Genomic DNA, 23078 nt, shown 5'->3' on the forward strand with positions numbered 1-23078 from the left:
CATCCCTGTTCTACACAATATCTTTAGTATCATCACCCATGTTCTATACAGTACCTTTAGGATCATCACCCTTGTACTATACAATACCTTTAGGATCATCATCATTGTACTATACAGTACCTTTAGTATCATCACCCGTGTACTATACAGTACCTTTAGTATCAGCATCCCTGTTCTATACAGTACCTTTAGTATCATCATCCCTGTACTATACATTACCTTTAACGTCACGCTACCACAATTGGTACACTACCCAAATTGGTACACGGTCATAAAATTGTTCGAATAGTACTTTGATATTAAATTTGAGCATTTTCCATTAACAGTATAACAAAATAGACATTTAACAGCATTTCTGCCGAATAGTTTTGTTTTCAGGAACATTTTAAGAGTTCACGGTGACTTCAAAGTAAACATATCGGAAAACCAGTAAAAACGACGTACGTCGACGAAACTTTGGAAGATTTTCAAGGGGTTAAATATAAGCATGTTTAAATGTTGATTTCTGGTCCTTATATTCGGATAATATATAAGTGAATATATACAATTATAGTTCAGTGTGGTATCTATAAAAGCAATATATTTTGTTGTAATCGGCACATCAACTTGTATAAATATAAACAATTTCCATAGCCTGTGATATGGTGTACCAATTTGGGTATTATTTACGGCCGAAAAACGGACGAAATCTCACTCCGAGTTTAGCGATCTATTTTCAAAAATAAATTACTTAGATATAAATCTTTTCCTGAAAATGAACCACCATAGGTAGTGTTTGTCAAGAATCAAGAAACATTCCAGACACAAGATCTGAATTTTTAAAGATCACTAAAAAACTGTCAAAATTGTACCAATTGTGGTAGCGTGACGGTAAAGGTAATGTATAGTACAGGGATGACGATACTAAAGGTACTGTATAGAGAATAGTACAAGGTTGATGATCCTAAAGGTACCTTTAGTATCAGCATGCCTGTTCTATACAGTACCTTAAGGATCATCATCCCTGTTCTTTACAGTACCTTTAGTATCAGCATCACTGTTCTATACAGTACCTTTAAGATCATCACACTTGTACTATACAATACCTTTAGGATCATCATCCCTGTACTATACAGTACCTTTAGTATCAGCATCCCTGTTCTATACAGTACCTTTAGTATCAACATCCCTGTTCTATACAATACCTTAAGTATCATCATCCTTGTACTATACAGTACCTTTATGATCATCATCCCTGTACTATACAGTACCTTTAGTATCAGCATCCCTGTTCTATATAGTACCTTTAGTATCAACATCCCTGTTCTATACAATTCCTTAAGTATCATCATCCTTGTACTATACAGTACCTTTAGGATCATCATCCCTTTATTATACAGTACCTTTAGTATCATCATCCCTGTTCAATACAGTACCTTAAGTATCATCATCCTTGTACCATACAGTACCTTTAGTATCATCATCCCTGTTCTATCCAGTACCTTTAGTATCAGCATCCCTGTTCTATACGGTACCTTTAGTATCAACATCCCTGTTCTATACAATACCTTAAGTATCATCATCCTTGTACTATACGGTACCTTTATGATCATCATCCCTGTACTATACAGTACCTTTAGGATCATCATCCTTGTTCTATACAGTACCTTTAGGATCATCATCCCTGTTCTATCCAGTACCTTTAGTATCAGCATCCCTGTTCTATACGGTACCTTTAGTATCAACATCCCTGTTCTATACAATACCTTAAGTATCACCATCCTTGTACTATACAGTACCTTTATGATCATCATCCCTGTACTATACAGTACCTTTAGTATCAGCATCCCTGTTCTATATAGTACCTTTAGTATCAACATCCCTGTTCTATACAATACCTTAAGTATCATCATCCTTGTTCTATACAATACCTTAAGTATCATCATCCTTGTACTATACGGTACCTTTATGATCATCATCCCTGTACTATACAGTACCTTTAGTATCAGCATCCCTGTTCTATACGGTACCTTTAGTATCAACATCCCTGTTCTATACAATACCTTAAGTATCACCATCCTTGTACTATACAGTACCTTTATGATCATCATCCCTGTTCTATACAGTACCTTTAGTATCACTTAGGATCATCATCCCTGTTCTATACAGTACCTTTAGTATCAGCCTCCCTGTTCTATACAATACCTTAAGGATCATCATCCCTGTTCTATACAGTACCTTTATGATCATCATCCCTGTTCTATACAGTACCTTTAGGATCATCATCCCTGTTCTATACAGTACCTTTATGATCATCATCCCTGTTCTATACAGTACCTTTAGTATCAGCATCCCTGTTCTATACAATACCTTAAGGATCATCATCCCTGTTCTATATAGTGCCTTTAGGATCATCATCCTTGTACTATACAGTACCTTTAGGATCATCATCCTTGTTCTATACAGTACCTTTAGGATCATCATCCTTGTTCTATACAGTACCTTTAGGATCATCATCCCTGTTCTATAAAGTACCTTTAGGATCATCCCTGTTCTATACAGTACCTTTAGTATCACTTAGGATCATCATCCCTGTTCTATACAGTACCTTAAGTATCATCATCCTTGTACTATACAGTACCTTTAGGATCATCATCCTTGTTCTATACAGTACCTTTAGGATCATCATCCCTGTTCTATCCAGTACCTTTAGTATCAGCATCCCTGTTCTATACAATACCTTAAGGATCATCATCCCTGTTCTATATAGTACCTTTAGGATCATCATCCTTGTACTATACAGTACCTTTAGTGTATCATCATCCCTGTTCTATACAGTACCTTAACTATCATCATCCTTGTACTATACATTACCTTTATGATCATCATCCCTGTTCTATACAGTACCTTCATCATCCCTGTTCTATCCAGTACCTTTAGTATCAGCATCCCTGTTCTATACAATACCTTAAGGATCATCATCCCTGTTCTATATAGTGCCTTTAGGATCATCATCCTTGTACTATACAGTACCTTTAGTGTATCATCATCCCTGTTCTATACAGTACCTTAACTATCATCATCCTTGTACTATACATTTCCTTTATGATCATCATCCCTGTTCTATACAGTACCTTTATTATCATTATCCATGTACTATACAGTACCTTTAGGATCATCATCCCTGTTCTATAAAGTACCTTTAGGATCATCCCTGTTCTATACAGTACCTTTAGTATCATCATCCATGTACTATACAGTACCTTTAGGATCATCGTCCCTGTTCTATACTGTACCTTTAGTATCATCATCCCTGTACTATACAGTACCTTTGGGATCATCATTCCTGTTCTATACAGTACGTTTAGTATCATCATTCATGTACTATACAGTCCCTTTAGGATCATCATTCCTGTTCTATACTGTACCTTTAGTATCATCATCCCTGTAGTATACAGTACCTTTAGGATCATCATCCTTGTTCTATACAGTACCTTTAGTATCAGCATCCCTGTTCTATACAATACCTTTAGGATCATCATCCTTGTTCTATACAGTACCTTTAGTATCAGCATCCCTGTTCTATACAATACCTTTAGGATCATCATCCCTGTTCTATACAGTACCTTTAGTATCATCATTCCTGTTCTATACAGTACCTTTAGGATCATCATTCCTGTTCTATACAGTACCTTTAGTATCATCATTCATGTACTATACAGTACCTTTAGGATCATCATTCCTGTTCTATACTGTACCTTTAGCATCATCATCACTGTTCTATACAGTACCTTTCGGATCATCATCCCTGTTTATACAATACCTTTAGGATCATCATCCCTGTTCTATATAGTAACTTTAGTATCATCATCCCTGTACTATACAGTACCATTAGGATCATCCCTGTTCTATACATTACCTTTATGATCATCATCCCTGTTCTATACAGAGCCTTTAGGATCAGCATCCCTGTTCTATACAATACCTTTATGATCATCATCCCTGTTCTATCCAGTACCTTTAGTATCAGCATCCCTGTTTTATACAGTACCTTTAGTATCACCATCCATGTACTATACAGTACCTTTAGTATCATTATCCATGTACTATACAGTACCTTTGGGATCATCATTCCTGTTCTTTAAAGTACCTTTAGTATCATCATCCATGTACTATTCAGTACCTTTAGGATCATCGTCCTTGTTCTATACAGTACCTTTCGGATCAGCATCTATACAGTACCTTTAGTGTCATCATCCCTGTTATATACAGTACCTTTAGTATCACCATCCATGTACTATACAGTTCCTTTAGGATCATCATTCCTGTTGTATACAGTACCTTTGGGATCATCACCCATGTTCTACTCCCTGTTCTATACAGTACCTTTGGGATCATCATCCCTGTTCTATACACTACCTTTAGTATCATCGTCCCTGTACTATACAGTACCATTAGGATCATCCCTGTTCTATACATTACCTTTAGTATCATTATCCATGTACTATACAGTACCTTTGGGATCATCAAGGATCATCATTCCTGTTCTTTAAAGTACCTTTAGTATCATCATTCATGTACTATACAGTTCCTTTAGGACCATCCCCCTTGTTCTATACAGTACCTTTCGGATCAGCATCTATACAGTACCTTTAGTGTCATCATCCCTGTTATATACAGTACCCCTTTAGTATCATCGTCCCTGTTCTATACAGTACCTTTGGGATCATCACCCATGTTCTACTCCCTGTTCTATACAGTACCTTTCGGATCATCATCTATACAGTACCTTTAGTGTCATCATCCCTGTTATATACATTACCTTTAGGATCATCACCCGTGTACTATACAGTACCTTTTGGATCATCATTCCTGTTCTATACTGTACCTTTAGTATCATCATTCCTGTTCTATACAGTACCTTTATGCTCATCATCCCTGTTCTATACATTACTTTTAGGATCATCACCCCTGTTTTATACAGTTCCTTAAGGATCATCCCCCGTGTACTATACAGTACCTTTAGGTTCATCATTCCTGTTCTATACAGTGCCTTTAGTATCATTATCCATGTACTATACAGTACCTTTTGGATCATCATTCCTGTTCTATACTGTACCTTTAGCATCATCATCACTGTTCTATACAGTACCTTTCGGATCATCATCTATACAGTACCTTTAGTATCATCATCCCTGTTCTATACAGTACCTTTAGTATCATCATCCCTGTTATATACAGTACCTTTAGTATCAGCATCCCTGTTATATACAGTACCTTTAGTATCATCATCCATATTCTATACAGTACCTTTAGGACCATCACCCTTGTTCTATACAGTACCTTTCGGATCATCATCCCTGTTTATACAATACCTTTAGGATCATCATCCTTGTTCTATACAGTACCTTTAGGATCATCATTCATGTTCACTACAGTACCTTTATGAACATCACCCTTTTACTATACAGTACCTTTAGGATCATCATCCCTGTACTATTCACTACCTTTAAGATCATCATCCCTGTTCTATACAGTGCCTTTAGGATCATCATCCCTGTTCTATACATTACCTTTAGGATCATCACCCCTATTTTATACAGTACCTTTAGGAACATCACCCGTGTACTATACAGTACCTTTAGGATCATCATCCTTGTTCTATACAGTACCTTTAGGATCATCATCCCTGTTCTATACATTACCCTTAGGATCATCACCCCTATTTTATACAGTACCTTTAGAATCATCAACCATGTACTATTCAGTACCTTTAAGATCATCATCCCTGTTCTATACAGTGCCTTTAGGATCATCATCCCTGTTCTATACATTACCTTTAGGATCATCACCCCTGTTTTATACAGTTCCTTAAGGATCATCACCCGTGTACTATACAGTACCTTTAGGATCATCATCTTTGTTCTATACAGTTCCTTTAGTATCATCATCCCTGTTCTATACATTACTTTTAGGATCATCACCCCTGTTTTATACAGTTCCTTAAGGATCATCACCCGTGTACTATACAGTACCTTTAGGATCATCATCCCTTTACTATACAGTACCTTTAGGATCATCACCTTTGTTCTATACAGTATCTTTAGGATAATCACCCGTGTACTATACAGTACCTTTAGGATCATCATCCTTGTTCTATACGGTACCTTTAGGATCATCAACCTTGTACTATTCAGTACCTTTAAGATCATCATCCCTTTTCTATACAGTGCCTTTAGGATCATCATCCCTGTTCTATACATTACTTTTAGGATCATCACCCCTGTTTTATACAGTACCTTTAGGATCATCACCCGTGTACTATACAGTACCTTTAGGATCATCATCCTTGTTCTATACAGTACCTTTATGATCATCATTCTTGTTCTATACAGTACCTTTGGGATCATCACCCATGTTCTATACAGTACCTTTAGGATCATCACCCTTAAACTCACTCATAGATTAACACAGACAAAACAGAGGCAGCACTGGCAGAAAAAAAAACCAATTGCAATAATCTGGAGAAGACACATGATTTAACAAAGCAGAACAAAAAACAAAGCAGTCGTATCGGATGACACAAATACTCTGGGATGACTAAATCGTGCAAGTATCATGTAGACAAGTTGACATTGAAAAGACAACCATACTTGAGTAAGAGTTGACGACGTACATTGTGAGAACAACTGGTCACAGTGTCTAGAACGTTCCTTAGAGATGATTTAAATACTTCCCCCATTGTAAATTTGACTTGTAGGGACGAAATCAACTTCCGGGACAACAACTCAGTTCAGATGTTTTAAGATATCGACGCCAGAGTAATGAACAAAACCTACAAAAATAGGAAACAACATATGGAAGTTATCGGACATTGGAGAAAGAGAACAAGAACGAGACATGATGATGCTCTCTATACATAGACATTACATATGTAAAATAACATGAAAGCGCGAAAATTTCAGTATTTTGTAAGGTTATATAAAACCAGCTACGTGTACACTGAACAATCCTGTCGATCACGGTCGATAATCCATCTCAAAAACACGCTTGTCAGAAATCGGTTGCCATGCAGTGTCTGGCCGACAGGCCACGAATTGGCGCGTGTCCAGACACGAAATTCCGAAGTTTGAATTCAGGAAGTCCTAATAAATATCCACACAGATGACATATCTCCTGTAAGGTAAAACTGTATCGAACATATTCACTTTGAAGTAAAACTCTATGATCAAACATCAGCTTAAATGAGTTAAACAGCGATAAAAACGAAATAAATGTGTAACGGGAGTAGTCAGGGTGTTTGAGTGAGCACGTGGGAGAGAAAACCGAGGATTGGGGGAGCAGGGATGGGGACAAGTGGGGACAAGAACTAGGATTCTGTTTGAGGGTGGTGGGGTGAGGTGTGTGGGGTGGAGGGTAAGGGGGAGGGGGTATGGAGCTACAAATAGACAGAGGAAGTGGAGGCCGACACAAGACAGTGTTGGTGATAAGTAACAACTTCCGGTTGGCAGAGACACATTTCGTCTCACCCAAACAGGGTACACTGGCGCTTTTGGATATTGGCAATGAGTAACCAAGGTACAATACATGTACATTTGTTTTATAGATGAAATACACGAAAGCTTGCAAAAAACTCATGATATTTGAATAATGGTCGTGGCTGATGTACGTGACGGTATATTCGGTCATACTTTTGATACAAGATTGTTTGTTATCTTACAAAACCACTCCATGTCTCAAAGTGGCACGTACAATGTAAAACAAAACCACACCGTGTAAAAAAGTATCACAATGATCAGTGTTTAAGAGTCCAATCAAAACCTAGGAAACTGATTCCTTGATTTTAAAATATCAGCTAAACCATGGACTACGTCATTGACGAATATCACTCTGGTACTGTACATGGTGACTGGCGCTTTGCGGGAGGCTACGATAAATGTATACAATGTTAGGAATAGGTTCTAGGAGTCAGAGGTGGAAAGATTGTCGTGGATAAGTCGCGAACATTGTCATCTAAATCTCAGAAAGAAAAGTTGATGTCTGAAAAAGTCCACCTGAAGATTTTATTTCAACACATACAGAAAACAAATAGCCAGGTAGAGAAGAAAGTGCTATAAAAAAGATCACAAAAACTTGTGACTACATATTTAATTAAAAAACGATTACATTGCTATGGATATAGAGTCAGCAATACCCGCACCCACTGATAGCGTCATAGTATTATACACTATCGAAACTCTGTTCCATTAGGACCCTAGGACTGTCAAATCAGTATAAATGTAACCAAGCAAATCCTTACAAGTTATTGTGTTGGCTGCTATTTAATCGCGGAGGTTTCAAGATTTTCATTTTGGAATTTATTAATTTATATATAACATCATTAATTGTATTATCTTATTTGTTAATGTGTGTTCAACAGAATACTATCTGTACGAGGGTAAACTATTTTGTTAAATCTAAAACATAAGTCATTGTCATCGTGTGTTAATGGTACATTGTATCTTGTATGTAAATCAGAACAGATAAAAAACGACATCGCAATGCAGTGTTCCGTTTATCTACGGGGAACAAAAGTCATCAATCATCGAAACACACGCCGTCTCTGATAAGTACTGCATGCAATTTTCTGTATATTTAGATTACGACACAATCACTGTATGGAATCTACGTACATTTACGGCAGTAGACGGATGTTTGGATGATCGAACCAAAATGGCCATGACTCGGCTAAAGGCAACACCACGCAGGGTTTTGTGTACTTCCTCGTTGATTACACTGTACAGACATCATTGTGTGATCGGAAAGGTAGAATAGATAGATTTAAAAGAAGGAAATAACAGATAAAAAGGGATAGTTTAGCGAAGTTGTATTGGCTAATCGGATTTTTTAAGACACAAGTTTGTATTTAACGTGTAAATTGTAAACACCACGGTTTTGATATGAACAACAAAATTGAACAACATGTTCTCTTGCATTATATCTCCATCAAGTGAAGTAAGACGTGCTTTCTTTTACAACAACTTATATTAAGGGGTAACCTTTAAGCGAAGTAAGATGCGCTGTCTCCAACAGCTTATTCGGGAGTGACTATTAAGCGTAATTATACGCACTGTCTTTCAAAAACCACCTCAGGAGTGACTAAAAAACAAAGTCAGACGTGCTGTCTATCTCTAACAGCTTATTCTGAGGTGACTATCAAGCGAAGTAAGACGCGCTGTCTTTAACAACCACTTCAGGAGTGACCTTAGAGCGAAGTCAGACATGCTGTCTCTTACAACCACTTCTTATATTAAGGGGTGACCTTAAAGCGAAGACAAACGCGCCGTCTCTAACAGATTCCTCAGGAGTAACTTTAAAGTGAGGTAAGACTTAATATCTTATGGTCTATGAAGTGGTCTTTTTCAACCACTTCAGTTGTAACCTTAAAGCGAAATAAGACGCGCTGTCTTTAACAACCACTTCAGGAGTGACTGTAAAGCGAAATCAGACGTGCTGTCGTTTACAACTACTTAAGGGGAACCTTAAAGCGAAGTAAGTCGCGCTGTCTCTAACAGCTTATTCAGAAGTGACTATAAAGCGAAATTAGACGTGCTGTCTTTCAAAAACCAATTCAGGATGGACTATAAAGCGAAGATAGACGTCTTTTACAACCAAAACAGGAGAAGTAAGATGCGCTGTATTTTTCAACTACTTAAGGAGTGACTGTAGAGCGAAGTAAAGTGCCAATGTCTTATACAGGTTATGCAGGAGTGGTTTTAAACAGGTTCTAAGTACCATGCCTCCTTTTCCTCGAATGTTCACGAAGGATAATATAACAGTGACTAAAACAATAACTTTCATTTTCTCGGATCAATAGAAGATAGGTCGGTAACCTTGTCGCGACTCTCTCGGGTCCCTGGATATACACTGCATGTCGATATCAGTACCAGGAAACAGTTGCAACTTCCAGTGTAAAACTTCAATGTTTTCCATCTCTGATTAAACTACAAAAACACCAACGTGAAGAAGGACTTTTTTGTATAAATGTAAGTTTTATATTACAACGAGTCACCATAGCAACACATAATTGTATATTAGTTATACAATCCTAAACTCGGTATTTCGTTTAAATATAAATACGATACATTGCTGGTTCTATAGACCGGGACCAAACTGCCACTACCAAGTATATCACGTTCTCCCCGAGAGAGGGCACTGTGTATTTAGAGAGGTCACGTGTGCCGCATTTACTCAATGACAAAAAGTCGACAATTCAGAAGTAGAAATTGCCCTATGATCGAACACAAACGATTGTGTTTGTCGTGGAGTCGCCATGAGCCGTCATCTGTAACAATCAGGGTGTCACAGACGCACTTCCAGGCTTCGTTATAGCAGCATGTGATCCCACCTTCGACCCAGTGTGCCCCCGACTGACCCATCGTGAGGAGCTCTCGGCTGGGAAGGAAGGTTTACAACGACATGTATTGTATATCATGACAATCGCAGCGAGTTCACCTTTCTGTACGAGTCAGTAGTATGTTACTGAAAAACAGCAAATACATCTTCAGACATTGTTAAATACAGACATTATATCATAGCGCTTAATTGCACGTATAATTATAACATATATACTATGATTATATACATTCATTGCACGTGAAGTAGGGAAACACGATTCTTTGTTTCACTGAGATTAATAATATTTCACGACGGCGAAGTCCGAGAGAAGCATGGTTAATATAAAGGCAACAATGATTTGTGTACATGCAAGGTCAATATATAGGTCAATTATATCGAAGTAGAACAATAACAAAGCAATACAGATTATCAGGCGCATGCGCTATTGTTTCGATCGTCTTTAGTCACTTGGAACTCGGGTGTGATTTCTTTTGTTCATTTTTCTAATAAGAGACATATGACAGGGGAAACTCGAACGGAGATGGGAGCGTGACGTTCTATATATATTTCCCTGTCATGTGACCAATATAATTAACTCAGACTCGCTGTTATAAAGATGAGGTATGATATGCCACGTGGTATAGCACGAGGTGCAATATGCAATATATTATTTCCTTAGATACAGGTATGATAACAACGTACACTGTATCAGAGATTATCCCTCTAACATAATCTGCGTTTACCTGGAAATAAACCAAGTCCATCTTTTATATTTCGCAGTTTTTGTTCCTGTTTTTTCCTTGTCAGTTAACATGTACCTATCATTTTATTGATAAATCTCCTTTGTTTATGTTGACCACACTGATGGTAGAAATCGTGAACAATTATCACTTATCCGTATACTTTCTCCTGAAATATTGTTTGCGCTGTTAGTAAGTACTGCTTTGTATGTCTAAAGTTTTTGTTTTGTTTTGTTGGTTTTTCCCGATATGTCGTTAGGCTAAACACAGTCAGGAACTTAACATGCGGTGTAGTCAACCCACATCAGTTGATGGTCTTGTTCAAGACTTGCAGTACAACACTTCACGGCAAAATGATTAAACTTACATGTCTGTCGACCAGCTAAAAGGCGTCGGCTATACAGTATTCCTTGTCTGAAAAATAATAAATATAGAAAAATATAATCTTCAATCTATAATTTCCACACAAACTACCAATCGATAAACAAGATATATCTCAAAGGTTGTAATACGAACTGACTGGAAGTAGAAAAAGAGATATATAGAAAAAAAAGATACTTGACAAAAAGGCTGTTCATTGTAAGCTATGTGGCGATTCTCAATGGTTCAACGCTTGGACCAATATGATAGGTAGAATAAAGGGAACTTCTAAAGACAAAACGGTATCACGGATTCACATTTGTATGAAGATCGTACACATTTCTGGTCGGTTTGAAGTTTTTTTTGTGATACGTGTAGGACAAGATACCACTACGTCCTCTGGGCAATACATTGTATTGAACGATTTCTGTAGGGTTTCTTATTAACAGTCCGACAATATCCTTCTTTTATTTATTAATGTTATTTCGAATTACTTCCTGGTATAAGAAATATAGTCATGATTTATTTAAGTTATTCATTAATTCACCAGTTCATATCTTACTTTCGTTAAATCACGGAATTGTAGTGTGGTGCATTATATAAGAAATGGACCTTGAGTAGTAATTTGAAAGCTAGCCATTAATGATATAACAACGCTGTGACCAGTAAATCTAGTCAACGACAGACCGCAACCGTTTGCTTCATTAACATGACCAACATGATCTCTAGTTTCTAGTTTATAGGAGGCACAGCAGTCTAATGGTAGGATGTCGGCCTTTTGACCGAAGGGTTGCGGGTTCGAGTCAAGCCACGGCGCTGTGTTGTATCTTTGAGCAAGCTATACTTTAATCCGTTTGTTCCAGTCTATTCAGCTGTAAATGAGTACGTGGATGGGCAGTGCTAGAATTGTTGAATGATAGCTGTGAGCGCCGAAATGGCAGCACCGGCTGTATGCTCCCAATGGAGTTAAGAAATATTGGCTGGATGCAAAGTCCATTTAACCAAGGATTGATTTGTGAACAGCTTTGAAACGACCTACGAACTAGGTTGTGATAAAGCGGTGTATCAGAACCTCCAATCATTATAATTATTATTATATAATTTAATTTTGCCCATCTCCCCCATAATATTTTTTTTGGTATATATCGTATATACCTAAAAAGAAAAACAACTGATGACGGAACTACTTTTTCACTTCAGAATTCAAAAATACAACGCCGCTTTTTTTTAGCGCAATTGTTTAGTTTACGTAAAAATTAAAAAAATCTTTAACTGTGCATTTACAACGTGTCTGTCTACTTTTTTAAAATTAAATTATATAAGAATGCCCAAGAATTGTTTTCGGTATATACCGTTTATACCAAAACACAATCTTGGTCATTCCTTAAATCCACCTGTAGTGCACATGTACACGACTTTTATAGCGCGTGTATAAACAAAGGGCTATATGATGATAGATGCATATTCCTTTTAAAAATAGGACATTTCTATATACTAATGTTATTGCTATTTTTTTGTCAATTTTTATTACTATTTCCAAGGCACGTATTTGTTAATACGGGACGTCTGCTGTGTTTGGCGGTGATTGTACATGTATAATGACACTACATTACATATGACATTATATGTACAAAATTCTATGATATTGAAACTAGGACATGCTCATCAGTTGTAATGGTACAGGCAAAACCATTCCCCCTCCAAACCATAGACGGTATCTCCTCGGCAAACCTGGCTGATATGTGCTGTTGAAGCAATTTTATAGCTTATCAAAAACCCGTTAAAAACCAAAAAGCATCTTAGGATATTACTTTACGCACGTAAATACAACTTCTGTGTGTTTAGGAATCTGAAATCGACGGGCGAGGTAAAGCATAGCGTCCGCCAAGAAGCAACAATGATACTTCAATGTCCACTGTAGAGTCCACATAGCCACTTTCAATATTCGAGTTGGGGTTTGTTTTTTTGTCTTCACGTTTGTTCGATGTCATTTTTATTTCAAAATCGTTTTCGTCGACCATTTATTGGCCCTTATGACCTTTCCTGTGTTGATGGGCCGTAAAGTATGAGTTAATAATACCCATCACATGTACAGGTATTTAAGATGTTCTTTTGAGGTTATCCTAAACATTTATTCTGATCTTGTTTTTGTTTTGCCTTGGTGATAATATTGAAGGGCCATGCACTCCAGGTGATTTGATAAATACATGGTACAACAGCGCAGGTCAGGTAACACATGTAAGGTGTTGGTATACCCTGGGGTTTCGCGTCAACGAGACTGGTTATAGTGTATAGAACTCCACGTCAAACAGACTGAGTTAGAGAGTATAAGTACATGTTTCTAAAGCTGTTGTTCACTAAGTCGCACAGTAATACATTTGTAGTTTTGCCGAAACAGTTTTCACACGGTTTTTAGTTTGATATCAAGTACACCGAGAGCCAAAATACAAAATGGTTACAAAATTCACAGAGGGTGTCTTGTCTTATTTCTGTACTGGACAGTCATAATAACCGTGATTGGAGTTGTCATCTGGCCATTTCACCGGAAGTTTGGGAAATGGGCAACTTCCGGTTCACTTGTACTTCTGATTAATTTCCAAAAAATTTAACCACGTTTGTATTGCATTTTTATTGTACCTGAGCAGTAAAATAAAAAAAAAATCAACTTTGAAATAAAGTAAAATTATTTACTGAAATTAGCAATTCCTCAGAGGTAGGAAGGGTTTATATTTCGAAAAGTCGTTAAAATTGTGTAAACTGCTTATTTTTTTTATCTTCAACATAATTAGATACTTTTTATTCATTGAAGTCATATAATGGTGACAATTTTTTGCCAAAAAAAAATGAAAATGGCAAAGAGAAGTCTGAATGATTTCTCCTGAGATTTATTGATTCGGGTTTCTAAACGCTGAGGAAACTATTGATTTCCGGAAATCCGGGCTAAATGTATTTTTTTGTAGGTTTCCTTTCGTTATTTTACCTTATTTCATGACCCATTCTCTTTTTAATAAAGAATGGTGTATTTTATTGTTCTTTGCTATTCTACTATTTTGTATTTATTCGTGACACATACGGTTCGTCTGAGATACAATATATGTAACTGTATTAAATTAAATCTTGTTATCATTCCCTGTAGAATACGTCATTGGAAGATATAGCATTGTTATCATTGTAATATACTATTGTTATGATGTCACTGTATCAATCATACCTAACGATTTTGGTGTATGTCACTGTAATATGATGTCGCTTATGATGCATGTCATTTTGTCGTACTGCACGTTTAAAGAGTATTTCATTGTAATATACTGGATTGTTATCATGTATGCCATTGTACAATATGCATCATATTGTATTCGACTATTATTATATACATGTATCATTGTAAATGTAGTACACTGTACTATTTGAATGTCATTGTATGTCTACCTTCCGATGTGTCTTATACAAGGAATAAAATAATCTGAATCTGATGGTCACCGTGCATACCCGTGTTAGGTAATTGTGCTGAACACTTTTGTGATTGGACAGTCAAGGTTTAATTATGTTTTATTTGAAATACTATCGTTGCATTATACAAGTATACCCCCGAGATGATTTCGAAGTTTTCCAAAAGCACTCTTTCCGAAAAGGCAGGTAATGCACACAGTAAAGCGTGTACATGGATAGCGCTGCAGTATTAACATGCGATAGCTGCGGTAAGTTTTAATCTGGTCTTTTATTATCATGAATATAATTTTTGTATGAATGTATAAAGCAATAGGTACAATATATTATCGGGGTTGGATTAGAGCTATACTATTATTCACGGTAGTTTTTATCTGGAATATCTAGAGCTACAATGTATAATTCGCGGTTATTATTATTTTCAATGTTTATGTTTTAGCGCTGTAATTATATTCATGGCAGAATATTTTCCATACCATAATGTTTCGAATCAGTAAAAATAAGTTGATTTCATCATTGTTCAAACAATGGCAAGACGACCGGCATCAGAATAGGAAGGGGGGGGGGGGGGGGGGGAAAAAACCCCCCCNCACTCTCACGTCACGTCAAGGCCAATTTTCCATTTCTCTGTGGTATGTAACGACACTTATCACAATTTTCTATAGGACATTCAAATTATGAATTATGATAAATAACCAAATATTTGAATATAAAGCTTTTTAATTCGATTTTGGGAAAGTAATTTGCAAATGTCGGGGAAATTCCTTGCGATAAAACTTGTTTTATTCTGCCTGTTTTGACGTTAGATCGGGAAGCCTGGGTGTGTCTATAAGAGGTGATTTATAGAAGGTGACGTAAACATTTTAAGGTAATTACGCTAATCTTGAAGGCTACAGAAATCAAATGATATGCAGGAAAGTCCCGGTAATTATTGGAGAATACAGATTTGTATCATATAGCACCATCGATCAGAGTTACCGACCGTCGCCTGAAGACAAGGCATGGGTGGCATGCATGTTTATATAATAACGCCGCATTATTTGCATTTCAAACATACTCCGACCGCGGACGGCAAATCGATCGGAAAATCTCTGAATAATATCAAACCTGGATGTAATAAACTCACCGCCGTATCAGAAGTTCTGACAATTTCCATGAGTTTTAGAAATTCTGTCGAAATATTTCAGCGCTCAAATGATGTAATCATGTTGGGACTGCCACGACTTGACAATGGTAATTAAGCTGTATCTGACAATGTGTTGTGGCGGTAAAACGTGCATTAGTGGCTCCCGTTTCACACACAGTGTCTTGGTCGAAAAGATGTTTGAAGTGTTAACAGTAACTTACACAGATTGCAAATCATTTTGGCGACCCTGATCATTGACGGCAATGCATCAATGTCAAAGAATGTCTTGGAAACCAACAGCTCGAAGATTGGAGATAACTGATATTGACGTTTTATGTTGTTAAGAAATTATAATTAAGCTTGGCTGTCCTGCTGAGCGCGGCTCTATTATTAGAGGTCTGACCAGCGATACGTCATTTGTTGTTATGGTAATGTAAAAACATTAATCCATATTACGACCTCATCAACATCAATTCCGCCGACTAATTGATACATGGGTATTAGTTTTTACTTTACAGTTAATGCCTGTCGTTAGTGGAATGAGCAAGTGAATTCGTTCAGGTTTTTGCACATTACGTAATTTCGTCTTTATTTCAAGGCTGATTGACTTGTTTATTTGATGTTGATCTTTGACGACAGAAACCTTGTTATAGTCCCTGTTAAGGAATTCATTGTTGCAGATCTTTTTCCTTTATGCCAATCCTGTAAAAGACGGATTTTCTGTAGTCTTTGGTACACACCGTCTAAAGAAAATTCCCTCTGTATACCCTGCTACATGTAAAGAGTTGATTTTCTCTGCGCGCTATTACATTCACTGTAAATGACAGATTTCTTGTTGACTTTGCTTCAGACCATGTATGGGACAGACCTTCTGTAGACTTTGTTACAGATTCTGTACGGATAGATTTTTTTGTTGACCTTGATATCGTCCTTGTAATGAACAGCCTTGCAAAAAAGTCTGTCCATAAACATGATGTTCATGCAATGTTTATATAAATCATAGCTCATTCGAGACAACTTTACTCAATTTAAGAACTTGTGTTTATGGTACGTTGACATACCGACACAAAACGGGCGGTTCTGCATCCGGACGATACCCAGTTAATGTCGGAACAAACACGCATGCTCTCAAGACAAATTGTCCGTCAACCAAGTGGCGCTGAGCCTCGTTCTGACCCCGCCTGACAGAGCGGCGTTGGGCCGACCATATCGCGAGACTTAATCAATTACCGCGCAGGTTTGTCAGAGCACTTTCCACGGTGCAATCACGGTCGTTACTCGATGAGGAAAAACGACTGTGGCACTTTCCTAGAAAATAACGAATAATGGAGGGATCGCTTCGTAATGGGGGCAGATTACTGCCTAAATGAAATAAAGGTTTCCGCCAGAAGCATATACAAAGTCTGTGAATTTCAAAGTAATTGAATTTTAGTTTACTTGAATTGTTATCATAATCTAATCGATGATGCGGGTTACATTGACGTATATTCGATTAACGTGTCATCGGCTGGTTCAAATGGTCACCTCCATTATATGCTAAGTCTGTATAGTCAGCCCTCATTCGCCTTCGTGTTTCAATACTCTTTAAAGTACAAGAAATCAGAGCGTATACGTCTGTCTGGACAAACAACTGGTTTGTTACTGTCGTTCAAAAATTGTTACTCAATGAGCAGAATTAGCGCAATATTCTGAGCATGATATCGAAACACTGAAATCTGCTGTTGCCCCAATGATGCGTTATCATTAAATTTAGAGGTAAGCATGTGGTCACGCTCATAGCATTCTCCAAGTCGAATCAAGACTGCCATCAAGAGGGGGGGGGGGGGGGGGGGGGATCGTTATGCTGGTCACCTTGTTTTGCAAACAACCGCGTTACAAAACCTTCCTACTCTGAGTAACAAAATTAACAAGTTTTTCACTATTTCAAAAAAGGATATAATTGGAAACCTTTATGGCCAACCTTTAAATCATTCCACAGCGAAGATTCAAGTCGCCATTGTTTGGTTTATATTTCATTATATGTGACAGGGGTTTCGTAGCAAAATTGAAGGCTCAATGGGAACCACCTTGTTGATGAGACAAGAAGACTAGTTCGATCCTTTGATGAACATCAAAAGAACTTCGCGGTCACGTAACGGTAAAAATTGACAGGCTTTGAAGTCGAGTGTCGCTTCTTTGTAATCTTCAAAGGACAGGTATCAGCCTAGCGATTGGTCAGGTTTTTTTTACCTGAGACCAATGAAACCGCTATCTTCGTGCCTCCAATTTTTGCTATGACATATTCCAAGGGTGCAGAGAGCGAACGTGAGCGAAACCCCTGGATATCCAGGATGTCTTGCTTCATAAACAAGGGCGTATTTTTGCTATAAATAGGACGAAGTGTTAGTTTGATTATAAAAGCTTATTACTTATGACAGGGTACTTTGATTAAACACCACTGAACATGAATTGTACCCCATATAGATGTACTGTACAGATAAACGACAAGGGATGATCGCACGTTCTGACTTCCTGTACTGACAGGACTGACATGGGGTGGTTTTTAGGCGCCGACATATTATGATTGAAGTAAGAAAAATGTCGGTCTGGCGAGAGCTTCTGATACATATGTTGAATGGTGGACATTTGTGCAACATTTCCAGATATTTCTAACTTCGATGCGCCAACACTGCAATGCTCGATAAGCCTGCATTGAGCCTGTATAGTTACTCATTAATCATTGAGACTTGGATGTACAGTGTATACACGCTGTGTGTCTGACTTGGAGTTAAAACTGAACGATCCAGGTCCCTGTGGACGTAATCCATGCAGAAGGCCTACCGACAACAAACACGCCGCCTGTTGTTTTTATCCCTTTTTTAACGATCTATGTAACTTGAAACACTTTCTGTCACTCAGAACATTACGGATGAAAGTACTTGCTTTTCATAATTTATTCGATTAAGCGTTTTCAAAACGGCAATTTAACGTAGCGAAAAGGGACTTGCACCCGTTTTTCATAAATATCGCTTTTTGCGCATTCCCGTATGACAGTCGGATTTCATAGGTTTAAATTTTTGAATTTTGTTATCAAGACAAAGTCACCTTCAATAAAGTCTGCCATGAGAACTGAGAACTGAAATCAATTTCATTGGATTGTCGAAATATAGGCGAAAACGGACGTGTCATCCACGGTGATGCGAGAAAAGGGCACGCAAAGCAAGAAATTATAGCTGTACTGTTGTCGTCTTCGGCGCTAAATCCTTTTTTTTTTAAACCAGCGCTTTTGCGCTTTGAAAAAGTGACAAAGAGTTCGTATATCCGCAGCGAAAAGGCAAACAATCGATAACATCTGTAATCAGTTAACATCCGGGCATGTTCGGAACTCTTTTTGGGTCCGTATTACAAAGTAAGTAATGATTGGAGGCGTGTATGACAGGAAACCATCTAATGAAAATAACGTCGAGAGCCGAAATGGCGAAAATATATCCGCGTAATTGTAAACAGTCATAAGTTTTAATATGAAAACTGTATGTACATGTACTAACCACTTTTGGATTGGTACCAGAGTATCACATAATTGCAAAACATTTCTGGTCGACAAGACATCAAAAATATTAAGTTCAATTCTCCTCTTTTTATATCAGCTTGATTACTTCCAATCCAAAATCAACCTGGTAAGGTGTTATCACATTAAGATGTATCCAAGCACGGAAACTCAAACAAATAAAAGCTCAACACTAGGCTTCAATTTACATGAGCTGATACCAACTACATGTATGTATATATAAAATGATACCATCTAGAACCATATAATAAGCTAGGCGATTTCGATAAATGATGAACTTCCCTTTTGTTTAGAGTAACCTTCCTGCTTCTCAAACCTACGCTGCTAATATGTCGCTGGGGATTCGGTATTGACTGGTTACCTCATACTATCACGATTTTGTAATGAATGCTGAATATCAACGAGACAAAATGTACACACAGTGTTTCAGGAGACTCTGATTAATGGAGCTAACGGGGAACTATTATATGGCTTCTTCTGATCTCATTTTGAAATGCTTTATTTCCTTGTGCTAATGAATGTCGATGATGACATTAATTTGACCTGTGGTTTTGTTATCCCTTCCCTAGTTCTTGTTTTGAGGACTTGAAATCAAAATTCCTAGATTTATTTAAAATGAGTTGACTTCTAGATCTGAATTGTTTTCAGTGGTCTCCATGGAAGACTTTCCTTTATGCATTATTAATGTGCTTAAATTTCATCGATTTGACTTCGAAACACGGTTTTGTTGGTATCTTTATTCGATTATCTATTTTATGGCGCTAACATTTTGTCTTTAATATCTACCTGTGTACACCGAAGCGGATACAAGGGGTTTGATTTGATTACACATGGAATACTTACGGCTAAACTGGAGCGACACAGGGGTACTAACATGATTTTGATACCTACAATGTACTCTTAAAAACTGATCCAAATGTCCATTAAGTACTGTTAAAACATGCCCGGTATTCGTACAATATATATAGTTTACACAAGTCTTTCAGAGTGTGCTGTAAAAGCAAAGTGAAAAATGACGCCCCTCTCGGTAATTTTCAATACCCACTTACAATTAAACAGAAGTCGTTACGTGAAAGCTTGGGCATGGAGTTCACCAACAAAGTAAGTCCGTAAAGCTCTGCAGTAGTACAGTAACACAGCCAGTCGACAGGACACGGGTACGCCCCTGCCGCACCAGACTTAGAATCAATAACTCTAATTGGTCTATATGGTTCCCACGGGTCAGACCTTAACCTCTTTGTTATACACATATCTTCTTCTATTGATTCGATTACGTTTCGTTTATTTTTCAATTAAATCATTTTGTAATTTGTTACAACTGCCTTTTAATGTCCCATATGGTTTGTGTTTTATATTGATAGTGTCATCACGTGCGATGTGTTTGCATTGGTTACCAAACTTTTCCTGAAGTAAGCAGACACTATGTACATGTAGTTGTATTTGAGATTAGCGTATCGATTCGTATGATGTTACCATGCATTTAGAGAGTTCTCATGTGCATATGTTTACGATTGTCGTCTATTCAAGAAGTTCCGATATTGAAACGACGTACACGTGTATCTATATCAGAAAGCATGCTCGAGATTCAGATATAATAGTTTTATCCTCAATATGCCGAAATACCAGCGCGGGCGCCTACCACTAGTCCTCAATGGGACATTTGAAATATTTTAAACATGCGTTATAGCCGTAGTAATTGCTGAAAATTTGAATATCTGCTGACTAGGTCAAGGTGAAAGGGTATATGCGTGGTGCGCGCGCGAGGCAGTTGAATAAGATTGATACAAATTATGAATTTTTAAAAGGAATTATCCATTTAGAATATTTGGATTGATCACATGTCTAACGGGGAGTAAACATGCATTTGTTGACTTTTAACTATAACAACTCCTCATTTTTGTCTGCTTTTTGTTTGTTTTTCCAAAGCAAATTAACAAAGGAAACAAGGCTGCAGATGCTTCCCGTTTAACACAGTTAAAAACATGCACTTAAATGCGTTAAAACACGTATTTAGAACGATAAACCCGTTTACTGCCACGCTTCAGAATCGCTACATTAATCACCAGAAACTGCCCTCATCATTAAATCTCGTCAACAAGTTCTTTAATAACGAGTTTAAGTGACACTTGATCCTGTTGGTAGGAACACATGGGGCAAGGTTAACACACGGTAATGTTCCCCTACTAAATGTCAGCAGTATTTAAATACCAATTACGATATAAAAGTCGACATGAAGCTAACATAGAGCGAGAGTCGCGTCACAGACTTGTCAATACTGTGCCGTCAACAGCTATCATCGTGACCATCACGTGTTTCCGACATTGCACGTGTTGTGACAGATAGAATTCTCCAAATTTAAAGTGGAAAAATCTCCGTTGTTAGATAACCTGACCGAAGCAAATGTTTAAATTTGTGTATCGTTAGTTATCGTTGATTACATGAATAGCCAGTACTCCGGACAGCATCTCCAGCAAATCTTCAATGTAAGACATGTTTGGTAGAACTCAGTGATCTTTCGATTGTGTTATTTTATTGTTATCTGTTGTTTGATAAAAGGTGGAAGTAAAAATTACCTTAACATAAAAAATGTCAATAGGAGACTGATTAATGTGCTCTATTCACGTGAACGTCATGCCGCCGCTTTGTAATACAAAACGTGTCACACTATTAACAACCAAGGGTAAAATACAACTACAAAGTTAGCGAGAAAAAAGAATGAAATGGGGTTCACATAGTTGGAGGTGAAATCGGGTTCGCCGGATAGGTAAGTCCTACTGTCTAGTGTTAAATCTGAGATAAATCTATGTTACAAGTACGTCGATCACCAGTAGACAATTTGACCGGAGAGAGTCGATGTTGATATAAACCTGTGAGCAAAGTTTTTGCCAGTCACAGCGAAGCAGAAACGGACGTCATGTAACAATGATCCTTGTCATATGGCTTTCGTAAAGAGGATGCATGCACCAATAATCTTCCCAAACCACCGTGGTCTATGGTAATGCGACATCATCGTCTTTCGCTATGTTACTAAATAACATGACATCATCCTCATATCGCTATGATAGTCAAACCGAGAAACGCAATAGCCGTGAAGTTTAACTGCAATTAATTTGTAATTCGAGGAAAAACGTATAACCTAATCTACACCATCTTCCTCGGGGAAATATGGACATTATAGTAGCGTTCACTGAAGTTGATTGATACGCGAGAACAATAGAAAAACGTTTACAAGCGTTTGGAGGCAAAGCAGATAAGCTGGACCATCCCGGCTCGTTATCTTTCAACCCCATCATGTGAGACCTCATTGCTCTCAGCAAACATGCTGTCATAGTTGTACCAGTTGGTATCCTATCGTGAACATCTGTGGGTGAATTAATCCAACAGTGATGATAAGAGAAGTAAAGCGTTCACACGTGATCTAAAACCTTTGACATTCGCGGAAATGTAAAGAACGGTCACACGTGACCTAAACCCATTGAATTGGTAGAAAGGTATAAAACGT

At 37.5% G+C, this 23078-nt stretch overlaps 1 protein-coding gene across 1 annotated transcript in view; it reads right to left on the reverse strand.

Moving 5' to 3' along the window:
• The window catches only part of LOC110442704 (neuronal acetylcholine receptor subunit alpha-10-like), a 238482-nt gene that overhangs the window by 161273 nt on the left and 54131 nt on the right, over window positions 1–23078 (reverse strand). Inside the window, exon 2 of the mRNA XM_021486427.1 lies at window positions 11464–11510. The gene's annotated coding sequence lies outside the window, so the exon portion shown is untranslated. The remainder of the gene's footprint in view (window positions 1–11463; window positions 11511–23078) is intronic.

Source organism: Mizuhopecten yessoensis, unplaced genomic scaffold, assembly GCF_002113885.1.
Source record: "Mizuhopecten yessoensis strain PY_sf001 unplaced genomic scaffold, ASM211388v2 scaffold716291, whole genome shotgun sequence".
NCBI classification, from domain to species: domain Eukaryota; kingdom Metazoa; phylum Mollusca; class Bivalvia; order Pectinida; family Pectinidae; genus Mizuhopecten; species Mizuhopecten yessoensis.